Source organism: Crocodylus porosus, unplaced genomic scaffold (genome assembly GCF_001723895.1).
Source record: "Crocodylus porosus isolate Cpor-Errol unplaced genomic scaffold, CroPor_comp1, whole genome shotgun sequence".
NCBI lineage: Eukaryota > Metazoa > Chordata > Crocodylia > Crocodylidae > Crocodylus > Crocodylus porosus.
This window is the reverse complement of record NW_017728886.1, coordinates 175,259,151-175,286,820: the sequence shown is the minus strand read 5'-3', so window position 1 is coordinate 175,286,820 and position 27,670 is coordinate 175,259,151. Positions and strand designations below refer to the sequence as shown.

Genomic DNA, 27,670 nt, shown 5'->3' with positions numbered 1-27,670 from the left:
ACACACACACACACACACACACACACACACACACACACACACACACACGACACAAGTTTTGCTTTTAAGAATTTGAGGTACAGTTTCCCAGAAACCCCGGCTTCCATTCCTTCAGTTTTCACCCTGCTGTGCCTTACACACACACACACACACACACACACGACACAAGTTTTGCTTTTAAGAATTTGAGGTGCAGTTTCCCAGAAACCCCTGCATTTATGTCCTTGAAACTTGGCAGCCTTCACGGTCTCAGAAGACGATACCATCCCTGCAAGTTCCATCAGAATCAGGCAAGAACTGGCAAAGTTATAGGCAGTTTTATGGTTCCCCATTATAGCCTATGGGCGAAATGTCAAAACAGTGTTGAAACAGAGAAACAGTCTCAACGAAATGGAAGAGTGGTTTTGAAATGAAATGAAACTCAAAACAAAACACTGTCCTGTCAAAATGGAGGTAAAAGTGAAAGGTATAAAAATATTATGTATTTCACGTAATAAAAGCGGATTGGTGTCCAGTCCCAAAGGCACAGAATATATGCGCTAAAATAGCAAACCGGAATGAAGTTACTAAAAAATTATGTATTTGGATAAATAGTTTTCATGGTTACTTCTTTAGGCCAAGATACTGAAAAAGGAATCTATATGGACAGAAAAAAGTCACTGGTTCATAGTTCAAACCAATCTGTGTTTTCTGTGGACTATAAGCCTTGCTAGAAAATAAACTTTTTAGTTTTGTAGAAGAAAATAAATCTGCTTAATTATAGATTGTGTATTTTGTTTTGTTTTGTTTTATTGTAGGAGGCCAGGAGTTGTACATATGATAAACACTTCTGTTCTTAAAATGATTGAGGCAATTTGTTGCCACATATGGCTTGCCCAAAGAGATCATTTCACATAAAGAGTCCTCATCTTGTTTTTGCAGAATTTCCAGTTTTCTTCAAGAAAAAAAGTCAGTAAAATTATACTAAATCAGAAAGTCATTACCCAATTCCAAATGGATGGCAAACTGCTTTGAGCAAACACTAAAAAAATACATTAAAATAAGAGTAGAATCCCAAACTTATTGCTAACTTTTATTTTATTGTGTGAAGCGGACCGCCACCTGGGGGGTGAAAGGGTCCCACAGAGCTATTTCTAACAATGTAATAAATAATTATATTTGATTTGTCTAAGCCACATTTAACTGAAAAACTAGAGGGGAAAAAGGCTTATTACATTCACAACACTGGCCTTTCATATTTCTGACTAAATGAAAGGGGGTCTATTTGGCAAAATGTGGCCAGGAGGCATGGTGTACTTATTATTTTCATAGGGTTGGAAGGGACCTCCAGTGGTCATCTAGTCCAGCCTCCAGAATGAGGCAGATCACCCCCATCAGACCATCCTACACAAATCCGTTGTCTAGCCTCTTAGCAAAACTACATAGCTAATGTGGATACCACCACAAGGCATAACACCAAATACTGTCACAGGTGAAGCAAGGGGACCATGGTACATAAAATCATGCTGCAGCTTGAGTTAAAATGCATGACTGCTGTAAAATGCACTATTGAGGAAGGCACCCCCCTCTCCATATTCCACACACATCTGACCATGGGATACAATTCCTTCCTGACCCCAAACATGGTGATCACTCTGATCCTGAGTGGAAGGGCAAGACTGTTTAGCTAGGAATCTCCATGTTTAAGTCCCAGCAGCCCTGATACACCTGTGTCAAAATCCCCAGTTTTGGCTGCAGCCAGCACCCAATGCTTGTTGAAGGTGACAGAAAACAAACAAACCCTGACACAAGCAGTAGCAAGATAAGAAAAAAATCCTCCTTTGTTCCATGTGACAACCAGCAAAGTCCAGAGGCATGCTTAGGTATGCATAGATCATCCCTGGCCAATGCTCATTCAATCTCTTTTTGAACATTGCCAAAAATTAAGATCGCATAACTTTCCAAGGCAGTCTACTCCACTGTTTCACTGTTCTAATAGTGAAGAGGTTTTTCCTAATTTCCAGTCTAAAATTACTTTGCTACAACTGCAGTTATCAGTCTGTGTCCTGCTCTCTGCAGTGAGAGAGAAATGATGTTTTCCCTCTTCTTTATGGCAGCCTTTCAGATATGTGAAGAATGCTATCATGTCCCCTCTTAAGAACCTTTCCAGCAAGATGAACATGCCTATTTCCTTCAACGTCTCCTTGTATGACTTGTCTTCCAAGCCTTGTATCGTTGTTGCTTGCTTTGCTAACTTTTTTCCATGTCCTGTTTTAAAGTGTGGAGCCTCAGACTGCACTAGGTGAGACCTAAGCAGTGCCAAGTAAAGAGACACCATCACCTCCCATGCCTCATATCTGATACATCCCAAAATTTATAATTCACCTTTTGTGTAGCTACATTGCACTGATGACTTATATTGAGTCTATGATCTACCAAGACTCCAGAATCCTTCTACACAGTGCCGTCATCCAGCCAGATGTTACTTATTTTGTATTTGTGTTTTGAATTATTCTTCCTGAAGGATAGTGCCTTGCATATGTCAGCATTGAACTTCATCTTGTTAGCGCTAACCAAGCTTTCCAATCTGTCAAGATCTTTTTGAGTTGTGCATCTGTCTCATGTTCTCAGTCCTTCCTAGTTTCATGCCACTGGCAACATTCACTCAAGAAGCTCTTAATTCCAGCATCCAAATCATTAATAAACATGTTGAATAATACTGGGCACAATACTGACTACTGTGGAACTCCCCTTGAAACCTCCTGCCAGTTATCTGTCCACCTTACAGTAGTTTTGTCTAGTCAACATTTTCTCCAATTTGTTAATGAGAAAATCATGTGGCACTTTGTCGAAAGCCTTGCTTAAATCCAGATACACTATATCCACAGCATTTCCTTCATCCACCCAAGTAGTTACTTTGTCAAAGAAGGAGATCAAGTTTGTTTGACATGATTTGTTTTTCATAAATACATTCTAGCTGTTTATAATCAGCCTTTTCTCCTCCTAGACTTCCTTTGGATGTTCTCCAGTAACTTCCCAGGTGCTGAGTTGGGGTGAACAGTGCTGTAGCCCCTCAGGTCCCTCCTTTTGCCTTTTTTTTTTAAAAAGAGGGGGACTAGCTGACCCTTTTCCAGTCATGTGGTACCTCTCCCTTCTTTCTTGACTTCATGAATAGTATTGCCAAGGGCTCCAGTGTCCATTCTTCCTTCCTGTTTAACACCCTGTGATGAAGTTCATCAGGACCTGCTGACTTAAAACCCATCAAAAGCTCTTTGACTGTTTCTTTTGTTACCTCATCTATCTCATCTTTCAGCATGTCCCCTCCCTTATCCAGATAACCCTTGCTATGTGTCTGCTTACAGCTTAATTTTTTTGTAAAGACTGAAGCAAAGTAGCAATTGAGTAGTTCAACCTTCTTTGCATCTTCTGTTAAGAATTCACCCTGGCTATTTAACAGTGGACCCACAGCTTCCTTGGTCTTTCTTTTCTGGTCAACATACTTCAGGAACCTCTTCTTGTCTTCAATCTCTTTTGCCAGGCACAGGTCATTTTTTACCTTTGCCTATTTGGTTTTGTCCCTTCAGGGTGTTGCTGTTTTCTGGCAGGATTCCTTGGTGAGCTGCCCATATTTTCCTTGCCTGCATGCTTTTCTTTTGCATTTGAGGTACCTTAGAAACTCCTTGTGCAGCCGCATTGCTCTTTTGTCATTCTTCTTGTGCTTCCATGGTGTCAGCACAGTTGCTTTTTGGGATTCCAATACTGTGCCCCTTGGAAGCTTTCAGTCCTCCTGGGTGCCTTTATCCCTCAGTCTGTGGCAACATGCTCATCAGCTTCTTGAGTGGATTGAATTCTGCCCTTTTCAAATATAGTGTCTTATTTCTGCTGAGATCATGCTTTCCGTGTCTCAGGGTTTATCATACTGCGGTTGTTTCTTCCCAAGTTTCCTATCATCTTCATTTTCAACCGATTCTTCCCCATTAGTCAAGACAAGATGCAAAATAGATGATCCCTTACTTGTACTGTCCACCTACTGGAAGAAGCACTCTTCAAGGAGTGAGAAGGGGAACTTCAATTTTCTGGACATTTGATGCAAATGTTCTCCATACATGAAAAGAGCTGGCTTAACCATTTATATTTGACTGTATTGTTCTTGCATCAAATGCCCAGAAAATTGAAGTCCCCCCTCTTATTCCTTGAAGAGTGCTTCATCCATCTCTTCTCATCCTGATTTGGTGACCTATAGTAACTCCCCACAATTATACTGGTGCGCTATATTTCACCTTTCATCTTTACCTAAATACATTCCAATCTGCTATCTTCTTCCTTCTGAACCAGGGACCAAGTATATGTGTTTTTGACATACAAGGTGACACCATCACCTTTTCTCCCAACACTGTTCTTCTAAAAAAAAAGAAAAAAAAGATAATCCTTACCAGTACATAAGAGATGTTCCACTAGGTCTCTGTGATATAAATCAGGGCATGTTTTTTTTTTCTCAGGTTGCATGTTCCAGCTCAACCTGTTTATTCCCCATAATTCTCACGTTTTGCATACATACATTGGACATATTTTGCATTTCAACCTACTCATTTACCTTCTACACTACTTGTTGCTGTCCTGTGGCTCTCTGAGTCTTTCCCAGAATTGAGCTGCTTCTTCTGGTCCGTTTGTCTTTGGATTGTTTGCTCTGTTTTGACAGGGTTTTGTTCACTCTCTCCCACACAACCTCATTTAAAGCCTTCCTTGCCAGGTTGAGTAAGTTGGCCATGGAAACATCCTCTTTCCAGTTCTGGTTAGATGGCTCTTGTCTCTTCATAGCAGTCCGCCTCCCATATAGGAATTTTCAAAAAATCCAAAACCTTTGCATTGACAGTCCCATCTCAGCCACATGTTTACTTGCATGATGATGGTCCCTCCCTAGGCCTTTGTCTTCCATGGGGATGATTAATGCAAACACCATTTATGCCCCAAGCTCCTTCATCTTCCTTCCCAGAGCCTTGTTCTCCCCTTTGACCTACCCAGTGTCATTCCTGATGGTATTTTTGGTGCCTACACAATCAGCCAAACAGATATCTAGGTTTTTGAAATAGTTTCAAAACAAATATACGTCTGGGTTACATCAAAACACAATTTTTACAATCCTACAGAATATAAGGGTTTAGAATGAAAGTGCAACTTAACCTTTACTTTTACTGAATATATGCTCCTCAAGCAAATTCTCTGCCAAACATTAACAAATTCAGATGTTCACATTTTAATTCATTATTTACTTTACCCAGGGCATATGGTTAAAAAAATGCTTTTAGAAGCTTCTGAAGAGAAAGTATTTTGATGTTGCTTGTAGTTCAGAAAATTAATTATAGCTATTGCAGAACAGATTTCAATCTGTAATTCTTTTATAATATACGGGCCTTACTTTCTTTCTAGCTAGAATATTGTATGCTAAGAAACAAAGTCTAGGTCCATATAAATGCCACCAAATCTTGTTAAGCACCTAAATAATAATAATAATAAAAAATCTTCAAACCCTGCACACTGCCTACAGTTTTTAGGCACCTTCAATTTTTTTAATATTAAAGGTCCCCAGGCATCCTAAAGTTCCATGTCCTTGGCATGCCCAGAGTGGCACCCTGCTGACAATACTCGACAATGTGCTGTTGAGTCCCATTGATTCCTGAAACGGGGGGGCCCCTTTCTATCCAGCCTTATGGACTTCATCCAGTAGGTGTGCTTTGAATGCCTATTGAAATAGGCTTTGCACAAAAACAGTGATGGTCATGATTTTCCTTCAAAACCTGGCTGCCAGAGGAGGTGCTTATTTAGGGTGTGAGAAACCCAGATTTAAATCTCTCCTGTCTTGAAGGGAGTCAGACCCACCCCTCCTATCTTCCAGAGTGCTTTAACAATTATGTGATGCATGTTTTAAAGGAAACATACTCAAGATTGGCTGTGAAAAAAGCTGCTTTCTTGGCTGTTACAGACTCTTGAAATAAATCCTCTAGATGGCCTTGTTCTTGTTTTGGTCAAAGCTGTCTGCTGATCTTCTGAAATTTTCTTTCTGCCAGTGATCTACTGGGTCACTTGGAGTGCTTTTTGTTATGAATGTAGGCCATCTTTCTTCAGTCAAAGAAATGTCACACCTGCTACAAGTTCAATAAAAGCTTTTACTGTCAAGGTTTAACTATAGAACTGTCAAAATTTAGAATAGTAGGATAAAACTTAAGAAATTCTGCAATGAGGCTGTATCATCACACTTGCAGTGAGATGCTGCTCACCGTTTCTCTATTAGGGAATGAAACATTATTGAAAAGTGAGCCCCAAAGCCAAATTTCTGTTCAGGGAACATTTTGTTGGTTCAGGTGCAATAGAAAAGGGGAAATTCACAAACTGTAGTTGTAGTTTTAGGGGCATATTGGGGCTGGGGTTAGTACTAAGGGTATGTCTGAATTGAGGTTGTAGTATACAGCACTAAGATATCTTTGAGTAGTGTTGCAGACTAGGAAGACTACTGAACCGAATACCCACAGAGCTATATATATATTTTTTTCTTCTGGAGTCCTTAACAGTCATTACAGCGCCCAAGGATTGAGAGGATGTTAAGAGGATGAAAGCCATCTTAGTATTTCTCTCTTGGGGCTCTGAAGTCTGAACTGAGTACCTTAAAGGCACAGCATACAGATTCTCACTGCTGACCTGTAACTTTAATATAATTCAGAACACTTCGTATTATTGAGAATTTTTAAGAGGCTTTCTATTTTGAGATGTTTCCATGGCAGTATGATTGTGAATGCTGCATTTTTCCTAACTTGCATGAAATTTTGTTTGTTTCATTTGCATTGTAAGGAGACAGTAATAACCTGAGGTCATGCAAAGTAGCATCGTTCCAAGCCAATAAAGTTATACTAGTTCAAGAGTGGCTTAATTTGTTCCCTACACCCAGCTATCTCAAACTTCAATAGGACTGCCTATCATAGCATTGACTATCTATGGGGGGAAAAGAAGAAAATACAGAAGACAGGTAAGATAACTAGAAATATCAATGAGGGAGTTAACAACATGTCTATCAAAGATAGAATGGAAGGTACACTACTGGGAGGGAAAAAGGAAAGAAAATTCAGAATAAATATTTAATTTTGGTTACATCCATGAGCTTGGCAAGTGTGCTAGTGAGGAATTTATAGCATTGATTTCATAATACAACAAAATTATTGTGCAGAGTAATAGGGACAGAAAATATAGCTCTTTTAAAATGTGATAAAATAAGAAAGTAGAATTTTGAATGGTATTAATACAATAGTCAGCCAACAGTTAAAAGGAAACTAATCAGCAGAGGGAGAAGTTTTCTCATAAAGGCACTTCTTCCTGTGAAGTTTATAACTATATTCCTAATTTAACTGAATCATCTTAATTGTTTTTAATTCTAGAAATGGACTTCTAAAATCAGAACCGTTTAGTATACATGTATTTTAAAGTGGGAAATTACAATGTGAAATAAATGGTGGTAATAGATTAATTGCAAATGATCTTTCCAAAATTCCTAGTTAATATCTCCATTTTCATTGCATTGTGAACATTTTACAGGAAGGAAGTAGTACTTTGTCTTTCTGACAGAAAAGGTTAGGCTGATCATTAGAGCAGCATCAAGGATGCATGCCAGGAACAACTTAACATATGTTTAAAAACTGGAAAATATAAGTAACCATATGTGCCTGTACCAAGATTCACTAAGGTAGCTGTTTTGGATTTCTGCAGGACGCACAGAACTACTTTTTCAACAATTATAAGAGGAATCCCCTATCCTTCTTCAGTAAGGAGGCTACATACTCTCATTGCAGTTTTATAGCTTTAGGCACATGAACCCTGGCTATTCACACCATAGGTACTATGGCTATGAAATCGTACCACGTACCAAAAAGTAGTTAACATTTTTATTACACTTGAATGTGGATTAAGGTCTAGATTTTTTACATTGGGTGAATGAACACTAATTCCCACTGCAAGTATTCAGTAATGGAATTAGAACATATAAAGTGATTGAAAATGCAGGAATGTGGATATATCTAAATATTTCATTTCATATGCTTCACTAGCTAAAAACAATGGCCGACTTGGAAATCTTCATCCTGAATAGCAGAGTAATACCATACATGAAGAAGATTTCTATAAAATAGCCCTGAAAACAAATATTTGTCAACAGTGTAAATGGCGTATAATAGTATTATTTATCTCATAATAAGAAATGTGACCATCCAGAAGAAAACACAAAGGAGTAGCTGGTAGTGAAACAAAAATGCATTTTTAATTTTAGAAAGGATTCTTAGCACATTGCTGTCGCTTTTTTTTTTTTTTTTTCAAATATCTTGGAAATAACTTTAAGAAACAAATCCCTGAAACCTCAGTAGAGTTCAGATTTGCTACTAGAGAACAGAAAATGCTTATGGCATTATTAAAAAACATTATATTTAATCTCCTATTCTTTTCTTTTTTCCCCTCCTTTTCTCTCTCCTTTTCTACCAGGCTTTACTGTGAAGACTGTTTGTTTCATAAAACTTGTGTCAATAATGAAGAGACCATTTTACAGGGTGAAACTAATTTTATGAGTCTAAAACAGGCCTGTCTTGGGACAGTGGTCTATAATTTCACTCCAGAAAAGCTGGCATGATTAATTACAATACCATAGGGTAGGGATTGGCACCCTACAGTCTGCAGGCCAGATGCAGCCTATGGAGCTTTTGAATCCAGCCTTTGACAAGTACTCTTCCTGTGCTGCCATGGAAGACAAGTGGTAGCAGCAGAAGGGTCCTAGTGCCTACCTTGCACCACCCACCCAGAGCTTGCCTACCCCTGCCATGGAGAAAAGCTTGCCTACCCCTGCCATAGGGTCATATATTCTTTCTTCTTATCCACAGAGTTAGGATGTCACATAAAAGTCTCTTTTGTATGTCTGAAAATCCTTCCAGCCGAGTGGATAAGTTCCAGCCCTTTGGTTGTCAGTCTATGGTTGAAAGTCTGCCAAATCAAGCTTGATGTCCTTCTATGGGAGGTAATATTTTGACCTGTAGTTCTTTCTCTCAAAGCCAACTAGATCCCACAAATTTTTGATGGATCGTTTAACATAATATATAATAAAAGTTAGTCACATTAGGCCATATTTAACCTTAGCATTTAAACAGGCTCAAATCCATTGGCCTGTATCTACTCATACTAAGGCTCAGTTTTGCTATGTTGGGTAAAGTATCCTCACCTAGTTCAATAATGTTGTTTAAAAAATGATTTGTAGTTTTAGTGTCCTTTTTTTCCTCTGTAATTTATTATAAGAGCAGATACAATTCCAGTATTGAATGTAAAATATTTCCTCTTCAAATTACATGGGTCATGTGGAATTTTAATAATTGAGATTTAAATTCCTACACATTGTTCAGTGGCATACACACTTATTTTCCTGGGTCTCGTATCTTGAAATAAAGTATTGGATGCTAATAATATTGTCAAAGGTGAATAGCTCATATGTTAAATATCTAGCCTATACAAGCGTTAAATGCCTGTATATTACAAAATACTCCTCTGCAAACAGCTGTAATTGTTTATCACTTTCACTAAATTTTTTCCTTTCTACTTATGATTTTAACAGGATCTAAGTAGAAAATAACACATTTTAAATTATAATTCATGTGTTACCTTCATAAGACATATTATCATTTTGCGGCGCAGTATAATCAAGTTGCTTGCTATAATTCTCATGAAATATTCAGAGTAAGGTTTTTTTTGAAGATTTTTTTTTAAATTCACCACTGATGCTAAATCTAATATAAATAAAAGTGGGGGGTGTGGGGAATATTACATTTCTCTCAGAGCTTAATACTAAAAACACAGGTAGCATATCAGCTTCAAAAACACCAGTCAATTTAGACTATACTAGAAGAAATTTTAGCTATATAATTAAAGATATTAGCATTTTAGGAATTTTCCATGTCAATCAAAATTTTAAGTATCGAATATAAACATACATGCTTGCTACTTATGTTAGAGAAAACAGTTATTTTCAATAATGTAGGATGGCACATCTACTTTATTTCATGTTGGAGGACAGAGCTCCATAACATATGAATGCTTTTGGCTAATTTGTAGTATCTTTTATTGAAAAATATATTAACATGAAATATAACAAAAAAATGTCAAAGGTAAATTTGCATTAAAATATCCGTTTTTTCCAGATTCAGATATACCTTATAAGGTTTTAGACTTATTTGGTACTATTCTTAGTCACGCGTGAATTCAGTTCTAAACTTGAATCATCATTCTGAAGGCAGGATAGACTTATAGACTAACTGAAGTGTCTCCCTCCCCACCCCCCACCTTTCTCTCTCTCTCTGTCTCTCTAGATATAGATATAGATATAGATATACAATCAAAGCTGAAGCTCACTTCATCAGATGCTGTGAAATGACCTACACAAAGAAGTACGTAAGATGGAGAGAGAAATGTGAATGCAAAAAGCAGAAGAGAGGGAGAGAGAGAAAGGAGGAGAGTGGGAAAGGAAGGGGAAGCGGAAGCAGGCATTGCTGGGAGAAGTAAACAAGCAAGCAAGAAATATATAGGAACAAAGGAATCACAAAAACTAACCTAGGTAATGGAATAAGAATCCAGAGTTCCTGTTTAAAGTAGACTTAATACAATCCAATGTGTGGACTCCATCATGCCTTTACCAGTATGTGTAGAGGGAAGGGGCGGGGGGTGCTTTAATTAGAGCAGCTTCAAAAGTTGCTCTAATTAAAGTGCCTGGAAGTGTTACATGTATCAGTGTCCCTGTACTGAAAAATGGTGGAGGGGGCACTTAAAACTCATTGAACAACCTTTAAAGCCTTAAAGGTCACCACTTTTCAGCATGTGGATGATGATACATACGATGCTGGAGTCTGCTAGAGTGTGGTAATTACCAATAACTCCAGCAATTACTGTGCGCGTTGCTGGAGCAGACTCAATTAATTGAGTGTATAGGCACCCTCAGATGTTGAAGACAGGGGCTATTGGTAACAACCAGAGGGCTTTTGTTGTTGTTGCCCCCTGGTTGCTATTGTAGCAGGTCTGAGTCTGGCTTTCTTGATTTGATTGGGGTTGTACTGTAACTGTAGAAATCCCTATTTCAGATCTTTAAGGTGTGCATCACGGTCTGTAGGATCAGAGTAAATAATGTAGAGCTTGGCTATAGATGATAGATCTAGTGGTGTGCTTAGGATGAACGTTGGTGATGCAGAGGTAGCATTTCCAATACAATCTGGTTGTGATGTGGCCACTGGAAATAATTCTAGAGTTTGCTTGATGGAGGGATAGAAATTGTTAAAGTCCTGGTAAAATTCTCTAGAGAAACGCTGTATCATATTCCACTTATACACTGAACAGTATAAGAATAGTTGCTGGCATCAGCTGATACCTGCCTTTGTTCAGTGAGGAGGATGTAATGTTAAGAAGCTGTGCTCTATACTGCATCATTTTTTTTTTCTTTTTAAAACCCTTGACTGGGAAGGGGGATAAGAGTAGACATTTTAAAGGATAAAGTTGCTAATAGTAGGACTTTAGCTTTTCATAAACCAATTATTCTCATTCCATGTCCTTGGTACACTGATCTGCTTGGCAGCATGCCAGAAATAAAGCTAACATACTTCCCTTACATTTGTACTTTTTTGTACTTAAGGACATTTAGGAAGGAAAGAATGAATATGCCATTCCCCTTTTCATACCCTGATGTAAATATGCTAGGCAGTGGGCACATCTATACATAAAATTAATTGGAAGCAAGAATCTCCAGTGCATATGATGCTGGAGTTTGTTATTCCCAGGCACCATGTTTGAATGCATGCTCAGGACCACAGCACATTGAATTAGGTTGGAGCAGCCCCAGCTGGCAGGGGACCTGGGGGGTCAGCCTGCCAGCCTGGGGCAGCTCTGACCTGGCTCAGCATGCTGTGGAGGGGCTAGCTGGGGCACGAGAGTGTTTTAGTGCTGGGCTAGCCAGCTGGCAGCTCCCACACTGTAGCACCCTCGTAACCCAGCCAGCTCCATCAGAGTCTATGCATGCATTGCTGTAGAGTAAAAAAATTCTGCGACAAGAGTTTATTAATATACTCCAGCCTAATAGCCCAGCACATGTAGATGCTGAGACATTTACTTTAGAGCTAATTAAGCAACTCTGCAATAAATGTCTTATGTAGACGTGCCTAATATGTACCTGAACTCTGGCAGTCTCCAAATGCCAAAGCACCCTTTGGAGTCTTTTACCCAGGTGGGAAGACTTTTTAGCAATCACAAGGCTCTCCCAACTTCTTCTGGGGCCCCACCCCAGTATACAGCTATTCCCAGGACTAAGGGACTATAAAGGCAACTGATATTTACTTTCCCACTGCATCCTACAGTCTTGCAGCTGCAGTTTATATACATCACAGAGAATTCAACTACCACCTTTTGCTGACAAATATAAGAGTTTACTGCCTGTGCTAACAAAACTCCTTGTTTCAAAGAAAGGAAGGAAATAATGTGTCAAAAATGACAAATAGGATCATTAAAACATATTTCTTCTACTGAATAAACTATGCAATTTAATGCACTGTTTAATGTTACTGTGCACCCTCTGGGACCGTATAACAACAGCCTGAATCAGGAAAAATAAGTACTGTACTGTTGAATTTTAAATGGGCGAACAAAGGGAAGAAACTAACTTTGGCTCCTTTGATTCAATTGTCACCTTAACTCCCTCTGAACATGCTTCCCTACTGTAATTTAATGATGTAAATTGTCTTCCATGATGAATAAATGTTACTGATTGACTTGGAAGTAGTGATATTGGCCCTGACTGCGCCTTAAACCTGTTTTAATTAATTGCTGTTCCCCTTCTCTCTCATTCACCTTATTTTAATGCTACTGGTTCCTTGATGCAATACAGTGCTCCAATATCAGCTGTTGCCAGCAGCTTCACCCTAGTATTTGACACTCACTTGGAAAACTCTCCTGTCCTTATAAGCATTGTTGAGCTTCTGTTATAGTCAATCTGTGTTCTCCACAGGAGTTCCTTTAGAGGACACCGGCACTCACCCATCATAGAAACCAGCAAAGATGTCTCTCTAAAAATTGTTAGATTAGGAAGTTTTGTTTTCTCCTCTACTGTGGTGTTACCAACTTTGGGAGAAGAAAAAGTATACAGAGGGTTCAGCCTTTTCTCATGCCTATTGTAAGTTTCCCAGGTCTCATTTTCATAGAATAATGTGCTTAGAACACACGTGTAATAGATTCACGTCTTGGTGTTCCATGTTCATTCTTTAAGGTGCACACATATTCTTATTCAGTTCCTAACATAGTAGCTACCATTCAGATGCACAAATTACCTTCAGAAGCTAGATATGCATTTGATCTCAGATAGAAGAATGTCTGTGGCATTCCCATAAAACATCAAGAGCCAACACTGTGCCTTATTCCCCTTCTTTAGATTAATGCTTAATCCAAATTCATCACAAACTATACAAATCTGTTTGCAATGAGCACTGTCTTATTATTGTATTGGTGTTATTGGACCTGCTCTCTTATTAGGAAGTGTTTGCATCCATTTTTTGCTTGATCTTTAAGGTCTCTTGCATAGAAATATTCACTTTGTGGACTAGATAAAAAATATGGCAAAGAATCAAAGACAATATTATATATATACTGGAAAATTCTGGTGCCAAAACATATCCATGTTTAATGCCACTGTGATATTTAAAACTGTCTTATTGCCATTAAGCTTGAATTGTTAACTTCATGCCATCTTGGAAAGTCTATATCAGACTGAGGAGGACTGGGCAGCAATAGATTCTTTCCAGGAAAGGAAAAGTCTATGCAAAACAGTTAATGCAGAAGGTGGGTGAGTCTTCCTCCTCACTGCATTTTTTAGGATGTTGTTAATGTAGTTCATGTTGTCAATTTCTTCTGTAGGCAAGCATTATATTGTACAGTCATTTTAAGGATCACCTGTTCTATATGTATTATTTTTAGCCAGCATTCTGTCCTTTCCTACATCCTGGTGCTATGGAAGTGCGCTTAGGCTCATTTAAATATTCTATATGAAACTCTGAGATGTCTGAAGCCTGGGCAATCTTATTTAATGCTTCCTTATGTAACCCGGGCAGTACTCCAAGAGGTACCCCCTCTCCAATTGAAGGGATCAAAGCAGGTGCACAAGCACTGTGAGAGGTATAGGGCCTCTCCTTCCCTTATAGAGCAGAGCCAGACCACCAATGGGGACTTAACCATATACCTTTTAATGAGGGAACAATATTGGGAACATAACAGGCATAAATCAAGGGGTATAGTGGGCTCTACAATGCCCCAAGGGGGCAGGATTCAACAAAGATTAGACACTTACAATCACTGACAAAAGACAGGGTTAACACAATATAAAACACAAACAGCAGAACAAATAATACTGGTTAGTGAAATATAAAAAGGCACAAAATACAAAATGTCAAGTGACAAGGAATATAGGGCCTAACTACCTGGAGAGGGAGAAAAGGGGAGAAAACACAATGGCCCCTTTCCACTGCAAAAAGATTTGCTTCTTGTTAGCTCACTTGCCCCAAGTCACCCTAGCCAAGACTTGAACTCAAATTTCCTACATGGTAAGTAGGAATACTACCACACAACCACCAACAGTGGCATTGCTCTAGGCTGCTAGGGGTCTTGACCTTCCCAGAGCCCCGGCCTCATGTCAAGCTTTCTGACCTCTGATTGAAAGAGCTCGAAGCAGAGCTGGGAACCTCTCAGGTTGTTGCTTAGATCCTTGCTGGAGCTGGGATCTCTCCTGCTGGCCGCAGTCTCTCGTAGGGGATCCTGGAGCCCAGTGGGGGAGCCTCTCCTGCCGGCTGCACGCTGCGCTGCTGAGGGTCCCACTGCTGCCTGCAGGTCCTGCTCCTTCAGGCTTTTCTGGGACAATTGCTTCTGTCCCACTGGCTCAGCTCTTGCCAGCTCTTTGAAGCTCCTTCCTTGTGGTCCCTCGCTGGTCTTCCCTGAGTCAGCCACGCTGCCCCTTTTATCCCTTCCAGGTGATCCAAGAGGCTGATCAGGGGCCACGGAGGGTGAGTCTCCGGGGCCTGATTGGTGAGGAAAGAGAATCCCAAGTCCTCCAATTATCTTTTGCCCTTTCAAAACCCCTAGGCTAGGTTACTGCCAGCTAGCCCGTCACACCTCTGTCCTTTCCTACATCCTGGTGCTATGGAAGTGCGCTTAAACTCATTTAAATATTCTATATGAAACTCTGAGATGTCTGAAGCCTGGGAAATCTTATTTAGTGCTTTCTTAAACAGTGGTCTTATATGATACTAATACTTTACTCAACTTTACAATGGTTACCATTAATTATATCTTCATTAAGATTGAATTGAGGCAGTCTTCCTAACTGAAGTATCTATTGCTTTCTTCATTTTATCACATGTATTTTAGGTCTCCATTCTCAAATATCTTTTTGTATAGATAAAACTAATAAATTTGATATTGGCACCTCCATATTTGTTGCTAGGTGCTCACAGGTGATTCTGGATGGTCTGCATCTCAGGAGAGGGGCTCATTTTGTTATGGAGGTATGCCATGTGCTTTCTTTCAATAACTGGTAACTGCATTTTTAGAGTATGCTGCAGGCATGTCTTTATATCACACAGCTTTTTCCCAAATGCTGATTTGGGTATGTATAGGTTCTTTTGTTCTGTATGTTTCATGCTGCATCAGTGTTCAAGAAAGATATGACCAGTAACTTTACTAAGAATCACAGAAAATTGAAAACATCTTTCTTGGTCTTTTGTGATATTGATGTGAAGCAAACATTTCCATTTTCATACCAGCTTCTTAAGCACAATAGTTCTTACCTTTGTGGTCAGAATTTAATTTTTTTGGAAACCCATTGGGTTTATTAAGAAATGAATCTGTAGAGCAGGGCCAACCTGATAAACAGGAAAAAAAGAGTGGGTATTTTTTTTCCACCTTTAGATTGCCTTTAGACAAACAACTGTGTGAGCTGCTGATGTGGGGCCCAGGAGGGGCACCATTCTTTCTAAATGATCTGCTGACTGCTAGGGGAATGCCTGAGGCAATAACAATAAGTGAAAAAAGAGAATAAAACAATTACTAAAAACTATAAAGCGTTCTCAGTAGATATATATGCAAAGGTTTTCCTTTTTCAGCTTCATCTGGTCAGTACTTTTATGCTGTTGAGGCTTTGGATTTTCATTTTGCCCAGCTCAGTGTTGCAAGAGCATACAAACTTTTGGCATTCCAGTGAGTTCACCAAGAGTACCAGTCTACTTCCAGGATTTCTGTATATAGTAATGCCTATCTTTTTAAAATGCCAACAGAGTTTTCACTATGCTAGTTTATCAAATACAGATATATTTTAAATACTTTTTTCCATCTTATTAATTGGAAAACAAATAATCTTTGATGGATTTTACCAGTAGCATATGCAATAGACCAGGTTTTTGGTCAAGGGCCAAAATTGTTATATTTGCTTACTGAGATCCTAAAATCCATATTTAGAGACACTTACAGTATCATTTTCTGGTCGTCTGAGTAATATAAGAGGTAGCATGAAGAGGCAGCTTGCCTTGCTCCATGACATGCCTATAAACAGGCTATGGAGTACTGGCATGCAGCCATTTCTTCATTCATCCTTCGATATTGGCATGCTTATGGCATCATGTGTTCAGTGAATCACTAGACATGAATTCCAAATTGATGCTATAATGCCTAAAACTTTCCAAATCACATCACTGAATGGGTACATCAGTCAACTTTGCCCCTGAGGTATCAGGTGTTTCACCATGACCCAGGTGTAGCCAGTTCTCCTAACCAAAAGCTGAATATGGATCATGGTAAGGAGTCCATCCTAAATTGTTTCACTGTCCTGCAAAGAGGGAGCTGTTTTATGTGATTAAAGGCAGCGTTGCATCTGTTCCTTCCATTGGGACTTTTAAAAATGGAAAAAGTAATTTGTGAGGCTTGACTCTGTTACTGTACACTCCTGCTCCCTCCACCTTTGTTGTCTTAGGTCCAGCCTTTCCTTGGTCTTCACTCTTATCCCCAAAAATGAACCTTCAGAGTGGGCAGCTGCTTGAGTTTCTGTGGCTTTATGTTTCTGCCTTTGTGTATAGTAAGGGTCTAGCAGGTATTTCAGCTTACCCTTGAGTGGTCTGGATAAAAAGTTGATAAAAAGAAACACTAAGGAGACCAGGGCAAAGAGGACATGGGTCTTGCGAGGATGCTTGAACACAAATTGGGTGTTCTTAATGGGAGGGGTCTGATCTTCAGTACAGATGCCTATTGATGGTTTCTTATGACCATCTTTATCCTTCCATCTAGAAGCTTGCAGAGCCTATACCAGCTTCAAGTATACCCTTTCCCTTCTTCCCTGAAAGGAAATTACCTTTCCATTCTCTAGAGGACAAATCTCTTGAAGAACCATGGTAAGTGATGACTAGAAAATGGTATTTAAAGGTTTGCTTTTGGGGATTGACTTATAGGTAAAATAGATATGTATTAGAACAATTGTCCAGAGGAATGACACGGGTTCATTTCTAAAAGGCTGTTTGTTACAAAATTTCCTTCAAGTTCCACTGTGTCTGACACAGGTAAGCAGCAAGCAGTCGCCAGGCTGTAAATTGAAGACATTTATCACAGTGTTCCATAACAGAGATCAGGTACACTACTGCATTGGCCAGGTCAGTGACCAGCTACAGGGCCCTTAAGATCTCTGGTTTTGGTAGATGGACCAAATTAGGAGAAACCAATAAATAACCAAATTAGGATGTGTGCATGTGATGGGTTTGTGAAACAAAGGAATATGCTGACAAAACAGCACATGGACAGTATGACGGTTACAGGGAGACTGGTCCACAGTGCCTAGAGATTGAGTCATCAGAGGGGACAAAAAATACCAAAGGAGGGATTTCAGAGCAGCTAAGTGTCCCTGAGAGGGGAACCTGAGGCCATACCACCAGCCTGTCTTACCTAGCCCACTGAGGGAAGAGTGGGCCTCAGCCTCCAACCTCCAGGCTGTTGAATCTGACATTCAAGAAAGAATCACATGTACTGGGTAGATGTACCTTCCTATGTGGCAGATCTAGGACTGTTAGATATAGAATTGTTTGCATCATTTTTATCTGCTATCGCTATGTATCAATAAAATATGTGTCTTATCAAATGGAGAGGTTGTGATCAGTCTGAGGATTTAGTTCACCCAGAACAAAGTATCTTGGTCATAAATCCAGTGCCAACAGTCAGCCATCAGCTATCTAAAAGGGTTATTTTTGTTCTGACATGTGACTGACCACCACTTCAGGCAGAATGCAGCATGCTTTTCTTAGCAGTGCCCCAGGACCAACCATGTTAGCTGCTGTGCAAGCAGTCACATGGTGGTGCTGCAAGCATGCACAGTTTGTTTAACTTGCCAACTGTCATGTAGTGGGAGAATGTGGCTATGGCGTAGTGATGCATTGTAGGGTTATCCTCATGTGGAAGAAAAGATATGATGAAAGAGGCTAAGTGTGCTGAGTTGTAGTCTGCAGTTTTGGTGGTAGAGAACACCTACAGGGAAGAGGCAGCTTAGTGTGAGCATGCTTTGCTTTATATAGTTGCTGTAAATTGTTTCACAAGTAGGATATCTAGAGAAGCTCTCATCTCTGCAGAAGCACTGTTTAGGCCTGACATCAGGCCACAAACTGCTCTCTGATTGTTTCTACTGTGCAGGCAGAAATAGGATTTCCTGGACCTCTTTGTCCTAGAAGGTTTCTTGGGTCAGCCTAGCTTACCCAGACAACTAGGGGCTCCAAGTGATGTTGGCTTGGATGGTTTGCCAAGTACCACAGGTTTGACAGGAGTGGGTCTCCCAGGTCCCATCTGGTATCCTTAGAGCTAAAGGAGATGAAGAACTGAATGACTGCCTGGTTTACAAGAAGAGCAAAGAATTCCAAATGTACCTGGCCAACCAGAACCCCAAGGTGAGCCAGGTGTACCTGCAATACAAAGTTTAGAGGACCTACCATGTGAGCCAGGAGTAGATCCTAAAGGTTCCCTTGCACTAACAAAAGAACCAAGAACCATGGATAAAGTAGATATGGGAAGTAATAAAGGCCAGAAAAGATACCCAGGAGTAAAAAATAGCCATGGTGAAAAGGACTTAAAAGGCTTCCTGGCTTAAATGACATTCCAGACATAAAGGACAATAAGGTGACCCTGGCCCATAAGGGCTTACCAGTGCCAATGGAGATAAAAGTACACTGGGGCATGATGGAATCCCAAATTTACCTGGTATCAAGGGTAATCAAGTTATTTGGGAAGAGGGTTTGCAAGAATTCCAGGGAGAGAGGTTCCTCCGTGATTCCAGGTTTTCATGTTCTCAATGCAGCAGAGAAAGTGAAGAGTGGATTGAATGGGGCTGATCCACCCAGCTTTCCTGTTAATCTTGATGGGGGGACATAGTCATTTCACGTTTCCCTGGAGATCCTGGGGCTCTAAAAATCCCAGGCCCTGAAACAGATGAAAGGATGTGGGCTTGTCAGACCTTCTTTGTGTTTCAAGTATTGCATTGTTTGATCAGTATTCAGTAGGCTCTATGAGGATTCCAGGTCTGAAGGGTGAACTGTCAGTCCTAGGGAAGGAAATAATTAGATTATTTTCTGAGAAGTAAAGGCTTTACAAGTCTGAAAGGACTTCCAAGATTACCTGGTTTATCATGTCCTGGAAAGCTACCAGAGGTGCTACTGAAGGAAGTCCCTTGAGAATCAGGAGCATCTGGACAAAATAAGGCCACCCAGAACAAAGGTATCAAAGGCTTTCAATGTCAGACAGCAAGTCTTGATAGATCTGGGCTGAAGGGCTCCTGTGAAGATCAAGGCACTCCTGTGAAGATCAAGGGTTTCCCATGAGGCCCGTAGCTTTAGCTGGCCAGTTAGGTCTTCTGAGTGACTATTGCTTCAGTGAGAAGGCTGGTAAAGAAGCCTTCAACACAGGGGGAGGCATCATCTTACCCTCTGTATTTTTGAAGTATATGGTGGCCCTTACAGTCCAGATCAGTTCAATTTTTAAAGGAGGGGAAAAGTTTCTATGTGATGACAAGAGTTAAGTGGTCTGAATTATAGCCATTCTGCCATTCTTCCTGGGAACATTTTGGAGGTCTCAGTGTGAGCGTGCTTTACTAAAAATCGTTCCTGTAAACAGTTTCAGAAGTATGACACTAGCAGGACCATGCCCCAGGAGTGGCTGTGACACCCCCCTGGTGGCCATGAGACTCCTGCACCTATGCCAGGTCCTCAGGGTACCCTCCCTTTTCCTCACCTTGTGGGAACTATATTGGTGTTCAAGGAGGCTGCCTCAGGGTCCCAGAGTTGACTCTTGTTCACTTTAGTCAGGTGGTACTTCTTGTACCTGGCTGAGCCCAATCTTGCCCATCAGGTAATAAGTTATGACCCTTCTGGTAACATCAGGGTCTTAAAGCAGCAGAGAACTGCCTTATGCCTTTGTGGCCTCTGTCCTCCCCTGTAGCCACAGCCATCCCTCACAGATGTTATTCCATTCACAGTTTGGGGAGGACCCATGGCCCCAGTGCAGCTTTTAGGCCTTAGGGCTTGAATCTTTGTCTGGGAGTGAGTCCTCTTGTCCTTGGACCTTTTTTTCTGGTTGCATCCCTCACTGCTGGCCCTCAGGCCTCAGGCTCCCCAACCCCCAGCCAATCTGCTCCCACTGCATTAGCCTCCACACTTGGGGTCTCTGACACCAGGCTAAGTTGCCTGTCTCACAGAGTGACCTACCCAACACCCCTCCATGGCCTCCACACTTCCCCCATAGCCACAACTTGGTCCTTCAGTATTCAGTATTCAAAGAATAACAAATGCAAGCATGCCTCTTCTTAAAATAAAAGTCTTCCCCATTCAGGTTTAGTTTGACCAGCAGGCCATACCTCCCTAGGAGCCCTCTCATCCCAGATCACTTGGGTAGCTTGGGTGACTGCCTGTCAGCCTCCAGCAGCCCTTATCCCTGAGACTTCCTTTCCCTGCAACATGCTGGGGCAGGCTGTCCCCTTGGGCTTAGCGTTGGGTTTATGTGCTTCAAATCCCCATCCTTTCCTGCCATGTGGCTCCCTAGCTACACAGAGGTTTCCATTTGAACTTGATGGCCAGTCTATCCTCCTTTGCTGCATCAGCCAGCTATTCCCTTCTCTTAGGCCAGGTACAGATATTACACCTTTACTGGTATAAGTAATCAGAAACCAGTGTATATCCACAACAGAACAGAAATTTGGTACACATAGACTGGTTTACAAATGGATGGGGACAGAAGAGAGAAAAAAGAAAGGAGTAGCCTCAGAAAGGAAAGAATAGGAAACTAAGTATGGATCCCAGTGAGGACAAAGGGATCTGTAGTGATACAATAAAGACAGTTTTCTTTGAAGCAGAGCAGTCTGCTGTGCTCCTTGGGTTGTTGGCACTCTGAACCTCCCCATCCCTGTTTTTGAAAAAATAAAATAACCCCTTCCCTGCCTCCCCTCCTCCCCTGCTTCCTTCCAGCTGGCAACAAAGTAGGAGCTCTTTGAAGTGGGGGTGGTATGCGTCTCTGAGGAACCAAAGAACAGAAAAGAGCCAGGGTCCCCAACCCTTGCCTCAGTGCTTGCTCCTTGTAAAGCTACACCTAAGAAGGCTTCAAAGGGTCCTTCGGGTGAAGGAGACCAAAAAAGGACCTTAGGGAATCCCAAGGTAGAACTTCTTCCCAAAATGGCATGATCCATGACAGTGTCAGCACCATGCTAACTGCTGTGTGTGAACATGGTGGTGCTACAAGTTTGGACAGTTGGTTTAACTTGCTTTTGGTGGTGTGCTGAGACAGTGTGGTTAGCATTTGGTGATCTAAGCTTTACAGAGCACTAGTACTATAGGGATTTTCTCATGTGTCCTTCCACACTACAGCAGGGAACGAAATATATGTCCTTCTGCAGCAGTATCTTAAGATGCTTGTACATGCCACAGGGGATCACTTCAGTTTAATTTTCCCTAAATTGAAGTGGTGAGTTTTTTAAAATACCACTTCAGTTTAGGGAGAATTAAACCTCAGTAAACACCCGTGGCATGTACACAAGGGCCGGGCCTGATCCTTACCTGCCTCTTGAGTGGAAGGGGGCCAGTTCCCAGTGGGCCAAGCAATCTCTGAGCTGCAAGGGGAGGGGGTGCTTCCCTCCACAGTGGTGGTGGCCCCCTCCAGGTGGCACCCACCCACAGGCACCCAGCCCAGGTGGTCCTGGGGGATGCTGCAGCTATGGAGGGAAGCATCACCCCACCCACAGCCACAGATGGAAGCACTGGGCCACTGCGCCACTCAGGCAGGCAGACTCCAGGGAGGGAAAAAAAAAAGGAAAAGAGATCAAGTACACCACTTTTTTCCCCTTCTCTTCAGGGCCTCATGCTTCCCTCTGCAGCTGTTGCACTTTGTTTGGCAGAAAACTAAAACACCTTGGAGGTGTTTTATTTTGCTACATCTTAAAGTCATTTAAAGAGTAATATGCCTCCAACAGTGTAAACAGCAATGCCATTGAAACAGTGCAAAAGGACATTTAAACTGCTTGAATGGCCAGTTTTGTGGAGTGTACAAAGGCCCTTACACTAATTGTGAGAGCCCAGGAGTGTATCTTTCTCAAGCATATGGCTTTTTTGAGGACCAAGCTGACTGCCACATGTGCCAACTGTGAGCTGCTGTGCTCTGAATAACCCCAGAGGCATTCCATTTTGTATTTTGCCCAATCAAGAATACAAAATAGGAAGTATCTGGAGCTATCTAGGTAAAGTAGAATGAGTCTGAGTCTGATCACCTAAGCCACAAATTTTGCAACAGTTAAGGTACAGATATTTAAATGACAAAGTAGGGTTATTCCCTTAGTTGTCATAAATTCATAGTCACATGTGTATGTCCTCATGCCTAGGACATATAAAAGGGTATTTGTTATCATTATTAAGGGGTTTTTTCCATATAGAAAGCTTCACATTCTCCTTTGATACCTAGCATAATGTATGGAATATTCAATAGTAAACTGTTGTAATTACTGTGTTATAGATTAAGTTATTGAACCTATTTAGTTTGAAATTATTATTTTTTTATTCTGCTGAAGTTACTTTACACCTGCTTCAGCAGTTTTTGGCCTTTTACTCCAATTTATGTACCTTTAGAAATCACAATTGGCATTTATTGCCATTTAGTGACGGTAATATTTCAGTTTCCAACTCTAAATGTTCTTCTGAAACAGACTTATCATATGAAAGACAATTTTGTTAGACATGCAAATTCCATTAGTTTGATTCTGAGTTTTTGACTTGCAAATTTTATTAAATAATCAGCTGGCTTAAAGCATAGTTTCTAAATTGTTTAAGAGCATGCAATTTGGCCTTGCAATGTTTCTATGACTCCTTTTTAACTTCCCAGTTTACTCCTTGACCTGTTGTCTGTTTTAGAAAAAGATATTAATGACTATGCTGCAGATCCCAGGTTGACTGTGCACCACTATATCAATTTCCACTCAGGAATAATATATTTCACAGATAGAACAGACATTTTGAAGTTGAGTTGCAGTACACCACAAAGTCATCTCAAATTTGTAGTCAACAGTGCCAAAGCAGACTGCAGTTGCATAGTGTACATTTACCATCACTCTAATCTAATGCAGTTGGCTGAATCAGAGAGAAAAACAAACAAACCTATTTTTAAAAAATTGAATACATCTTACAAAAAGAGATTTGACCTGCCAGAATATAACTATATCCAAGACCTTGAATTTCTACCAACATCTGTGCAGGTCATTGCTAAGAGAAGGGACTGCCTTTTTTGATGTATTGCAATTATTTTTGGAAGCTTTAGAGAGTGCCACATAAGAAGTACTATAAAGTGATGTATAAGGAAAGCATAATGTCTGAACAAGTCAGCAACTACTGTACAAGGTTTCCCTTAAGGATTGGGTTTTAAGGTCTTGTTATATTTAAAGACCTGTATAAAATTATCTTGGTTTCCAGTTACAGCATGTTCATTTGCATTTTAATGTGAATGGTACCATTTTGGATACCACTGGGCCTTGCTTAGAGGAGTTCAAGGACACTAATCAAAAAGCTTTTGATATATTGCACATTGGGTTCAGCATCTAAATAGGTGCATATAAAGTGAAGTTGGTACTGTTTTCATCATAAAATGTAAATTTGGGGGGAAACTCATTTCTTCAAAATACATAAAAAACATACAATATGCTTTTTGATTTTCTGTATGAATACAAATCTGTAGGGTTTTTCTACCCCTCAACTAATATTTGTTTTTTGCCTTCTAGGTAGATTTATTTCATGCCTATGTAAGATGGACTTTTTTGAATTCCAGAGAATAATTTGTTTTGTTTTTTAAAATCCTATTAAGCCTATCTAGCCTAAGAGAGGGTTTTTTAAATTCAGCTATTCAAATTTAATTTTGAACAAGACAAAATCTGATGTTCTCTACTGTGATTAACCCCTTGGTTCCTTGCACTCTGGCATTTTATCAGTAGCAAACTTACTTCATTGTAGGCAAAGCTTAGTTAACAGCTGTCTTTAAACATAAAATATTTGAGACAGAATCTTTTTATATAAAAGATCCACTGTTTCCATATTTCCTTTTTATTAATACTTAATTTATTCTAATAAAGATGCACCTTGTATTGGCTTAATGAAAGCCCTTATTGTGAATCTTAGGCCTAAATGCAACTTTATTTGTATTTTGGTGCAGACATTCACTACAGAAATTGGGACTCTAACCTAATCTCTTATCATAGTATGAGAGAGCCTTAACATAATGGTCTTCAAACTAAATAGACAATGCAAATGAAAGCCTGGAGAGAAAAAGAAGTACAGGGAAATTAAGTGAATTTCCCAGACTCATAATATATCAATGAAAGAACCAGGAAATTAATACAAGTCTATTCAGTCTTAGGCCACATACAGGCATTTCTACCAGGAAAATCTCCATTTTTGTGCTAAAAATGACAAATATACAAGCATTCATTCATTTTCTTCTAGGGGAAATGTCTTTCCAAGACAGAGATTTTCCAGGAAAAACTCACAAGAATGACTCCCTTCCTGGTCTAGTCCAGCAGGGACAGGAGCAATACAGCAATGTTCCGCACCTCTTCCCCAGACTGGGAGCAACCCAGTTGGGAGAATGGGCCAGGTACTTTGTCCCATTGCTCTCCTCCTCTTCCAGACCAGTTTGGGAGAGAACTGCAGCAGTGGGCCAAATTCCCCTACCCACTCCCCAAGATCCCCAGTTTGAGGAGAAGGTGGTGAGTTTGTCTTGCTATTCCTTCCATGGGTATCAGGGAACCCTGGTGGGAAAAGCTCTTCAGGCTGTGGTTTTGGGTCTGTCCACTTTGAAAGTACTGCTTATGCTCCCAGGAGCAAAGCCCTAGAAGCTGGGGCTGGGAAAGCTCTCCTTGTCCTCGTTCCCAGTCTTGCAGCTTTAAATACCGCGTGTACCACCCAGTGGTACCTGGTGTGACTTAAAAGCCAGAGATCCTGGAACCAGGGTTAAACAGGTCCTTCCTGGACCTTCTTCCCTACACCCCCATGAGCAGACCGTCTGGGATGCTCATGTTGTAATTTAAAAGTGGGGGGCTGCCTCTTGACAGCCTGCCCAATTTCCATGTGGGGGAGACAGGCTATTAAGTAATGGGATCCCTTAAGGCTGTGGGTAGCCCCACTAGTGCTCCCCAGTTGGAGAGCTTACCTGTGTAGCTCTCCAGCCAGGGGACTGAAACAGCAGTTCTCAACCTTTTTTGTACCAGGACCCACTTGTAAACATTGATGGTCAGTCCCGACCCAGTAAATAATTAAGGTAGAAAACAGCCTCCTGGCACTGCCAGTGCCCCTCACTCCCAACCCACAGTCCCCTACCCCTAGTGTGTGGGGCAGGGGGTGGGTGAGGGTGGTGGGGAAAGGGCTGTGGAGCATGGGGGGGCATGTGCCCCACCAGATTTGTGCACCCACATTAGGCATGGGGCTTCAGTGTGGCTGGACCAGCATGGGCAGAAGCCACCTCCACAGCCCAGCTGGTGGGACTTGGCATGGGAGGGCAGAACAGGGTAGCGAGACTCATTGCTTCCACTACTGCTGAAAGCCCTGTGGCAACATGACACCAATAGCACAAGTTGTAACAGATTGGGAGGCATTGCGCTCACCTTCTCCTGTTGCAAACCATTCATGTACTGAGTCGCAGATCTACCAGACTGCCATGGTCTTGCCACCACCACCACTCCCTTCAGGTCATGCCTGTGCCCTGGAGAGGAGGTAAGGGGCTGGGCTGTGTCACCTGTGCCTCCCTACCCTCCTGACATTTCTATGCCTCCTGTGAAGATCTATGGGAGCTGTTCTCCATGTGGCCTGGCTGTGACATGCATGTGTGCATGTGCACATGCATGTGGCACCTCTTGCCTGATTGCCCTCCTTCCACTCTCTCAGCCCCAAGCTGCCCCTTGAAGGCTGGAACTCTGCCACCTTTCAAAGGGAAACCTGCATTCCCCACATTTTTCTCCTTTAAAAGAGAATCTATTTTTAAAGTTTGTTGATCTATTTTTTAAAGTTTGTTCATGACCCTTTAAAAAATGGGTGGGTCGCAACACACAGGATGAGGAAAGCTGGGCTAGAATAGCTGTACACTCTTGCTCCTAGTCTCTTTTCCTACCAGTAAGACTTTCAGATATGTTTTCTAAAATTCTTACCAGGAGAAATAGACATATAGTGTTCCAGCTGCTGGACTTGTAGTAGTTAGCATTGTCTTGAAATTACTGTATAAGTCTTCAGAGCAAGCTACAGATTTCTGTTTAGAAGTGATTCTGCAACCTGTTATTCACAAGAATAATCCCATTTTGAAGTGTAAAATTAGATTTCATAGATTTCATATACATTTAGGGATGGAAGGGACCTCAGAAAATCATCGAGTCCAGCCCCCTGCTCCAGGGGCAGGGAGTCAGCTGGGGTCACAGGATCCCAGCAAGATAAACACCCAATTTACTCTTAAAGGTATCCAGAGTAGGTGCTTGCACCACCTCAGGCAGCAGTCTGTTCCAGGTCTTGGGGGTGTGGACTGTAAAGAAGTTCTTCCTTATGTCCAGCCTGAAATGGTCTTGGAGAAGTTTGTGACCATTTGACCTTGTTATCCCATGGACTGCTCTGGTGGACAGGCATTCCCCCAGATCCTGATGTACAGTCTTTATATACTTATAGGCTTAGGCTTGTTTCTGGTCTTATTTTCTGTGGGACTGCTTATCTGAGTAAGACCTACATGGTACAAGTAATATATGGGTCCTACATTTGAAGCTATTCTTCAACCAGCAGTATAACTAGGAGTGGATAACTAAACCAGGTATCTTGGCAGTTAGACCTCTGCCTTCACCCAGGTAATCAGATTTTGATCTTTTAATTTCTCTTCGAAATATTGCTGTTTGAACTATATAATGAAACATCTTAGAATCATATCATACAATCAGGGTCAGAAGGGACCTTGTAGATCTTCAAGTCCAACCTCCTGCCTGGGCAGGAGTGAAACTGGGCTCAAATGACTTCAGCCAGGTAGGCATCAAGCCTCTTCTTAAAGACCCCCAGGGTAGGAGCCAGCACCACTTCCCTTGGAAGTT

The 27,670-nt window shown here is 41.0% G+C and overlaps 1 long non-coding RNA gene across 1 annotated transcript; it reads left to right on the top strand.

Moving 5' to 3' along the window:
- The first annotated feature begins 6,159 nt into the window (after positions 1–6,159).
- LOC109324777 lies at positions 6,160–25,929 on the top strand. The gene is made up of 3 exons (XR_002105005.1): positions 6,160–6,170; positions 13,864–13,867; positions 25,801–25,929. It is a non-coding gene; the product is annotated as an uncharacterized LOC109324777 (long non-coding RNA).
- The last annotated feature ends 1,741 nt before the right edge of the window (positions 25,930–27,670 follow it).